Here is a 9,193-nt window from a genome sequence, read left to right as displayed (position 1 = left end):
AAAAGCAACTGCTTCTCTATCCTATTTTAACACATTGATTTAATGGGGGGTGGATTAGCTTCCCAAGGGTATCTTCAATCCACTGTAGAAAAACTTGGTAAAAGTTTCTGAATTGGTGGCAGAAGTTATCCGTATATTTTTAGTTTTTAAATTTTAAGTATAAGAGAAAAGTTCCTGAAAAAGGGGAGAAGAATTGGGTAGCCCAAGGGGTTGAACTATAAATAAATAATTATGAATATCTCTTTTTTTAAAATAAAAATTTTATAGTTAAGTAAAATGTTGAAGTTGTTGTTTTTAAAGAAATTATCTCAGGAGAAAATTGAAATCTGTGAAAAGTTTGTGTTTCAATAATAATTTTAGGCATCATATTCGAAACTTAGATGAATTCATATTACTTTATTTACAATGACTTAGTGAAAAGTTAAATACAACTATAAAGGATATCCTGGTCAGTCCAGTATTGGAGGGTGAGTGTCCTCTTCCCAAGTTAAAAAACTTCTCTCTTTCTATAGTGACCATATGAAAAATATAAAACTTCACTCATCATTAGGTGATTCAAACTGGGACATATCATTTCTCATTTCATTAGAGAGGTAAAAATGAAAAATATTGATAATATATAGTATTGGGAAGGGCACAGAAAATTTGAGCTCCCTGTAGTTAGATCAAAATCCAAATTGATAAAAAACCTTTTGAGCAATAACTATGCAAACTTAAGATGTGCATTCTCTTTGACCTACTAGTTATTTAAGTGCTCGAACACATACACAAAAATATATGCTACAGCACTGGAAAACTTGAAAACCACAATCAATAGGAAACTGACAATTGCTTAATAAATGATGGTGTACATATTCAATTTAATTTTATAGTGCTTTTTTAAATGAGCTAAATTTATACCCAGTAAAATATAAATTTTTCTTAACAATTTATTATTTAATAGCATAATAAGGGGAGTACAGTGACAAGAGAATGTGATTATGTTCTTAAGACTGAGTATGTGTGTATGTGAGCATAGAAAGAGACTGATAAATATGCTAAAATAAAGCATTGTAGGATTGAAAGAGAGAGGACCTAGAATGAGATGACTTTTACTTTTTTACTTCACACAATTTGGGGCTCTTCAAGTCTTTTACAAAGAAAAAGTATAAACTTTTATTATTTAAATTTTTTTCCTAAAAAAGCAAAAATGGTTGTAGAGGAACAACAAAGCATTAGCAATCTTTCAAACATCCTTGAAATAATATGACACATGACTAAATTTATGAAAGTGTTTAATCAAAGAAAAAAAATTAAGAAATTCTACCATAAGTAAACTGATAAAACCCATGAGGATGGAATGGTATTTTTGACTGTGTTGGTGCTAATCCTATCCTCTGAAGAACTGCAGTGCACAGAAATGTCAAACTGGACTAGTTCATGGGCTTCCTTGTGATCATTCTGTAACATCAAGAAGTGTTCTGTGGAGTGGACTGGAGAGAAGAACACTGCCCTCCAGAATAGCAAGTGAGAATCTCAATCTTTGCTTTATTTGAGGTAGGGTTTCTAAGTTCAAATCAAGAGCTGGTTGTCATATAAAGCATACTTCTACCTACATTTTACATTTAGTCTCGGCAGCAGTACCGTTCACAATGTGTCACAAAAGATAAAATATTTCTCTTCTGTGCATCCGAAATGAGAAAAGTGCAACTATAGCAACTGCAGGAGAGGAAAGAAAATCAATGATGAAAACCATGTCAGAAGCAGTTATTGGTAAATGTCAGATTTCATATGTCTTAATATCACAGCTCATATTTCCAAACAGAAGATAATTATTTTCCACAAAGCTACCTGAAAAAATTTAAGCTGCTTATAACCCTCAGAAATTCAGTCTAATTGTGCATAATACTAGTCCAAAACAGCTAAATATCAGAAGAGTAAATTTACTTTATATTCCAATTTGAAATAAATTCAAAATATAAAATGTCATTATTCCTGAACATGTCAAATTATAAACTCAGGTTTTCTTTTCCAACAAAGCTCAATTGGAAAATAAGTCTCAGACAAAAGAAATAGTATGGTAAGAAGATTGCTCAAAGGAAATTTAGAGTCGTTAGATGGCCATCTTCTTTTTTCCTTCCTTTTTCCTGTTTTATTGTTTATACAAATAAATGTAACATAAAATTTCCCACCTTAACCATTTTTAAGTGTACATTCATATTGTGCAACCACTGAAAACATTTATCTCCAAAACTCTTCTCATCTTGCAAAAATGAAACTCTATATCCATTAAACAATATATTTAACTAGGTGTGGTGGTGCATGCCTGTAATCCAAACTGAGACAGGAGGATTGTAAGTTTAAGTCCCACTTGGTCAATTTAGAAGTCTTATCTCAAAGAAAAAGGGCTAGAAATGTAGTTCAGTGTGAAGGACTTGGGTCCAATCCCCAGAACCATACAAAAAAAGAAAAATAATATATTTCTACTACCCCCATCCCCAGCTCCTGACAACCACCTTTCTATTTCCTGCATTGACATTATAGCTCTATGATTTATACCTCATATAACTGGAATATTAAATATTTGTTTTTGTGACTGGCTTGTTTTACTTAGCATAATATCAAGGTCCATCCACATCATTGCATATGACAAAATTTTCTTCCTTTTAAAAGCTTGAGTAATATTTCAATGTGTTTTGCTTATCCATTCATTCATTGATGAACACTTTTGAGTTGCTTCCACATTTTATTTATTTTAAATAGTGCTTCTATAAACAAGGGTTTACAACTATCTCTTCCAGACTCTTTTTAACAATTTTGTTGGGTATAATCTCAGAAATAGAACTGCTTGATGCTATGGTAAATATATTTTTAATTTTAATATTGTTTTCTACAGTGATTATGCCATTTTACAATCCACCAACAGTGTCCAAGACTTTCAATTTCTCTTTCTCCTCACATACTTGTCAGTTTGTAACATATAATGCCCAACTAAATTGGATCAGCTCTGGGTGTAACTGAAGGAATTTACTTGAGACAGACATCCCACCTTGGGTGAGAGTGACAGCAAGTAATAGGCTTGTCGCCTGTATGGAATAAAAGGGAAATTTTAAAAAAAAATTTGCTTCTGTTTCTTTGGAGGAGCTCCAATTTTCACTTTCACCTTGAAAGTCGTCTCCTGGCTTCCAGCACAGACTCTTCTGCCTCCAGCACAGACCCTTCAGCCTTCCACTGCAGACCTTCAGCGTCCTGACATGTACTTTCATGGACACTCCAGTGATATCAAAAGACCTTGATTTGTATGTCCCTGATGACTAGGGATGTTGCTCACATTTCATATGCTGACTGGTCCCTTGTATAACTTTATTGTTGAGTTTTAGGAATTCTCTACATATTCAGCATTTTAAGCCCTCATTATATACATGATTTGCAAATATTTTTCCATTTTATGTGTTGCCTTTTCACTCCATTCATAGTATCTTTTCATGCACAAAATGTTTTTAGTTTGTACAAAGTTCAATTTTTCTATTTTTTAATTTTCTACCTATATCTTTGATGTTCCTTTCAAAAAAGATCACCTTCTGGGGCCGGGGATTTAGCTCAGTGGTTTTGCCACCTGCTGCGCAAGTACAAGGAACCAAGTTCAATCCCTGGTACCAAAAAAAAAAGATCACCTTTTTTTTTTTTTTTTTTTTTTAAGCAAAGGGACCCGTGATGTTTTGAGTTGGGGAGAGGGTAGCATCTTCTTGTAATTTGGTTCTTTTTTTTTTTCCCCTCTTAAATTCTTTTATTGGTACATTTTAGGTATAGAACACAATTACATTTCTCACTGGGAACTTGTACCTTTACATAATGCATCTTGGTTTTTATTTTTTCCCCATTCCTAGCCCTCCCTTCACCCCCTCCACTCTTCCCTATTTGCAAAGACTTTATTTCCATGTTTTCCATTTCTCATCATTTTTCCTTTCCCTTCTTTCCTTTCCCCTGCCCCTCCCACTACCTCTACCCCTTTGGACCTTTTCTTCCTATTTTGCATTATCGATTATTCATTCTAATCATTGGTACATTTTAGGTATACAATATAATGACATTCATGGTTGGAAACTTGCACCTTTACATAATCTCTCTTGGTTCTTATTTTTCACCCTTGCCCAGCCCTCCCTTCAACCCCTCCATTCCTCCCTATTTACAAAGACTTTGTTCCTATTTTTCCATTTTCTCTTATTAATTCCATACCTTTCTTTCTGTCCCCTACCCCTCCTGCTTACTTCCCCTTTGCCCCTTTTCTTCCTATTTCACATTACCTATTATACACTTTAGTCTTTATTTACACTTTCAGTTTCTGACACCAGAGAAACTATTCAGTATTTATACATGTGTTTCCTATTTATTTCACTTAAAGCAGAGAAAGCCCCAACCAAAAAGGAGAAGATCTATAGATCACCTTCTTAAAAACAGAAGGTGGATCCCTGATAGCATCATCATCATCGAATTGCCCATGAATATTATAATTTTACCTTTACCAAAGATCATCAAAATATGCAAATGTTTAACCAACCATTGAATTCAATGTAAAATATTATTGAGAACATCCATTATATTACTCAATATTAACCGTTTTTTTTTTAGTTCTTAGTATCTCCTAATACCATCCAATTTATTGCACACAGAAGACATTTATGTTTTGCAGTTAATGAGAACAATATAAAATTACACTTTCAACAGGTAAAGGGGAAAAAAATAAGAACCAAGATACTTCATGTACAGGTACAAGCACCCAATGATAAATGTAAACATATTGTATACCTAAAATGTACCAATAAAAGAATTTAAGCAAAAAATAAATAAATAAATAAATAAATAAAATTACACTTTCATTTTCACAAATATGTAAATTTAGTTACATATATATGCTCTGAAGTATTTGAAAAATATACATTCTGTGAAAATATGTACACATATTGCAATCTTATATACAATACTAAATTGCTTAGTTGAGTATAATACAAAGTTAAATAATAACAAATTCCAAATAAATTACAAAAATTCCCAAATTTGTATGTTTCTGGTTCATATCTTTCTGGTTCAATATATATATTGAATTTCTACCAACAAAATGGGCAGATTCTCTTTTTTGAAATATCAAAGTTATAAAGTCAGAAATTAAAATAAAAATTAGTCTATTCCTATCATGACTAGTTTGCAAAAAATGAAATTAACCTGAATATAAATGAAGAAAAGTAGAATAAAGCTATTGGGAAAAGAAAAAACCATAAGTTCTGAAGCAACATGTAAAAGTTTCACATAATTTTATTTTCAAATATACACTTTACCCAAGTTACATATATACTTCAAAGTACACTATGATTTTGAATTACAGTCACCAATTACTTTTGGAGCATCTAATTAAGGTTACTGTGTTACCTCAGACCTCTAATTTCTGCAAGATTTGAGTATAAAATATTCATCTTCACAGCAGAACCAGATATCCCAAAAGATAACTCAGACACCAGGCAGTGATCCATTAAGCAAGGAGCTAATGCTAATAATTGCTACAATCAAAAGTTTTCTGTATCTCTTCACAGGTAAGTATTAACACAGGTAATACAAACTAGCATTGGCTGAACAGTCATTGAATATGATGGCATATGACAAGTACTTTACTTGCATTGACTCAGTGAAACGTCCCAATTATTTCATTTTACGGTGAAACTGAAGATAACAGAACTTCAATAATTTACCCAGTCTTAGAACTAGCAACTGGCAGAACAACATCCAATCCAGAATTTTTGGGGTTTTGCTACATTGCATCCATATTATAGAAATTATTTTCCCAGGTCTTCAGAGAAACAGTGAAAAAACTGGATAAATAAAGTAGGAAAAAGTTGGAATAAAAAATTCTAAATAATAGCTAAATAAAATAAGAACCAATTAAAATATATTATTTAATCTTGACGTTTTAGTCACACTTAAGAATTTAAATAAAAATGAATTTGGAAGACATAAAATATTGAATTACAAGAAAATTATTTTTAAAGATTCAATAAAAATTCAGTTTTCACTTTTCATTTTAGTGACTTCTGTTGCTTGATTACCACCAGACAGAGAAAACCAACTATACAAAAATTATCAGGATTATGCTAAAAATAATGAACAATTTCCTATCTCCCTGTTCCTACTCTTAAATAATTATTTACCAACTAGAGCAAGTAAAATTCTTCTAGAACCCTAGGAATAACTGTTTAATACAAAGACTAATCCTTTCTTCACTTTTTTAGGTCTTCAAATCTTCTACATATGTATACGATTAATGTATCTTTAGTTTCAGCACGAAAAATACCCACAGCATCTCACTAGTGAGTCATCCAAAGCACTCTGTTTCTCAAAGCAAGGACATACTTTTTTCACACTTTTTTCCTAACAACAAAAGTTCTCATATCTTGGACTCCAATCTTTATAGTTCAAGCAAAATTGAACTTAGCACATGCCCCGCCCATAGAGGTAGACACATGACCCCTAGCTGAGCTAAATTCTTCATGTCCAGCAGTAGGGCACCTTGTGCAAGATGCTGAATCACACTTTTCAGTAAGGCTTACCACATAATCCCCAAGGTGGAAGCTTCAGGTCTCTCTTTTGAATCATGATATGTAAGAGTGCAGGTTTGTAACTCTGAGCACCTGTATTTCTCACAATGTGAGGAGATCCTGTCTGAGAATAAAGTCACTGAGCAGGAGAGGCAAAGCTGAGCAAGCACAGAATGATTTAGGAAGAGCTCAACCAAGGAACATAGCCAACACACTTTTTACTGCCTAATCTAATATGAACTGAATTTTCATTTCAAGAAAAACTTTGACAAGTATAAGTATCTCAGGCATAGAGTTACTTAATTCCTTTCTGAATACATTTATAGGTAGCTACCTGGGATTTTGAAATTAGTCCTTTACAATAACTACCAGATGATAAAGTCAAATTTTGTTTTGTTTTGTTTTTTGAAGTATTTCAATTATTAAACAATTAGTGAAAGAAAGTTGAAATTCTATGAACAAAAGTACTCTGGGGATGTCTATGTATTACAGCCATCAATATTTGGGGAAAAACTTTTCCAAAAAACTTCTCACTTTAATATCATAAGTTCCTAAATTAAATTCTATCAATGGCTATATATTTTCTAATATAGTAAGCCTCATCATTTTCTGGCAGTACTTTTTTGGGAAACAAACAATATGAGGCACCTAAATCTTAGAGTGAATTAGTTAGACAATTTTTCTCTATGACAAGCAAAATAATAGAAGATGACTAGGTGCCAAAAAGCCTCAGAGAGAGGATCAAGTGTAAAAGGATCTAGTGAAAGGGAAAACAAGACATAGACTGAGAGAAAATATTTGCAAAGAACATATCTTTACATGACTGTTACTCAAAATATACAAAGAATTCTTAAAACTTAAAAAGAAAACAGACAGAGTGGTAGAGTGTTTGCCTAGCTTGTGGGAGTCCCTGGGTTCAATCCCTAGCAGCAAAAATGAAAGAGATAGGGATATATCTCAGCGTAAAGGCCTGAGCTCATTCCCAGTATTGCTGGCCCTTCCAAAACTGACTCATTACTTTAAATGTAGTAGTTAGTGTAAAAATAAAGTTTCTGTTTAAATTATAGTGAACTGCCTCAAAATAACTAGTGCTATGCAGCCTGCTTCTGCAAAGTGATATGATAGAAGGGACTATGTCTTCATTGAATTTTGTGTTGAAGACAGTAAAGATGTTAATGTAAATTTTGAAAAATCCAAACTTACTTTCAGTTGTCTTTGAGGAAGTGATAATTTTAAACATTTAAATGAAATTGATCTTTTTCACTGTATTAATCTAAGTGATTCGAAGCATAAAAGAATCAAATTTATGTTATTTCTGAAAAGGAGAATTTGGCCAGTCATGGCCTAGGTTAACAAAAGAAAGGGCAAAGCTTAATTGGTTTAGTATGGACTTCAATATTTGGAAAGACTGGGAGGATGATTCCGATGAAGATATGTCTAATTTTGATCATTTCTCTGAGATAATGAACAACATAGGTAGAGATGAGGATGTAGATTTACCAGACGTAGATGGAGGAGATGATGATTCACAAGACAGTGATGATGCAAGTATCCCAGATCTGGAATAAACAATGTCATCACCTGAATTTTGAAAAAGAAAATAACTTCTCTGCAAGATTTCTTAATTGAGAGAATTCCTGAATTGATAGCTCTAAAGGCAGATACTGTATTTGCCTCCTTTAATCCATTCTTCCAATCTGTTTTTTTAAGGCTTCACTAAGGGTTGATAATGTACCATTATATGCGGCAATTTTAAGACACCTGAGGCATTATCTTTATGCTTGAACATTTCACAGACTTTCATAAGCTGTTGAGGTCGTAGGCAATTGATACAGCAGCTGTGATAAAAAAAATCACCTGTCTCTTTTATTTCATAACATAATTACTGACACGATAGAAAGTTTTCAGCATAAGGAAAGGTAACTAAATTTTGGATTTTAGACATGGCCTCAAAGTGGCTGAAACAAATTGGCTGACACCTTAAACTGATAACCTGCCATTCTTCTAGTGTACCTTTCAGGATTGTTCCACTACAGTTTATTTTTCAAAACTTTATTTCATGTTATTGTATGTAAGTGTTCACTTGTCAGTGTTCCAGATGTATGTTAGCTAAAATTAGTGAATGGCCTTAATTTAGATGGGGTTTTTTAGATTGTTTTTAAAGCCTATACATTTGGTAGTATTTGGCACTTAAGCTTTTACATCTCTTAGCATGGAGGATGAAGAAAGCTGTGTGTTGTTGCTTGAGAGTCTGTACATTTAGACCAGATTTGTATTTGCACTGTCAGTATGGCAAACAAATGAAAAAGTGTTAATACAATATTGGATTTTTTTATTTCTGCTTTTGATTCAGCTTTTACTCTAGCTGAAAAACCTCAATTTATGTTCATGACAGTGAGAATTTTTTAAAATGTCTACATTCTTTCTTGGAAGACTTTTGGCTGTCAGGAGGAAAGAAAGAAAGAAAGAGAGAAAGAAAGAAAGAAAGAAAGAGAGAGAGAGAAAGAAAGAAAGAAAGAAGAAGGAAGGAAGAAGGAAGGAAGGAAGGAAGGAAAGAAAGAAAGAAAGAAAGAAGGAAAGAAAGAAAGATAAAAGAAAGAAAGAAAAGAAAAGAAAAGAAAACTGACAAC

At 32.6% G+C, this 9,193-nt stretch overlaps 1 pseudogene; it reads left to right on the top strand.

Moving 5' to 3' along the window:
* The first annotated feature begins 7,656 nt into the window (after nt 1-7,656).
* Nucleotides 7,657-8,313, top strand: LOC101721396 (prostaglandin E synthase 3-like; annotated as a pseudogene).
* The last annotated feature ends 880 nt before the right edge of the window (nt 8,314-9,193 follow it).

Source organism: Heterocephalus glaber, unplaced genomic scaffold (assembly GCF_053883595.1).
Source record: "Heterocephalus glaber isolate CG9 unplaced genomic scaffold, H.glaber_assembly_v1.0 deba00000347, whole genome shotgun sequence".
Lineage (NCBI taxonomy): Eukaryota > Metazoa > Chordata > Mammalia > Rodentia > Bathyergidae > Heterocephalus > Heterocephalus glaber.
The sequence above is the reverse complement of the archived record's forward strand: the minus strand, read 5'-3'. Positions and strand labels throughout refer to the sequence as shown.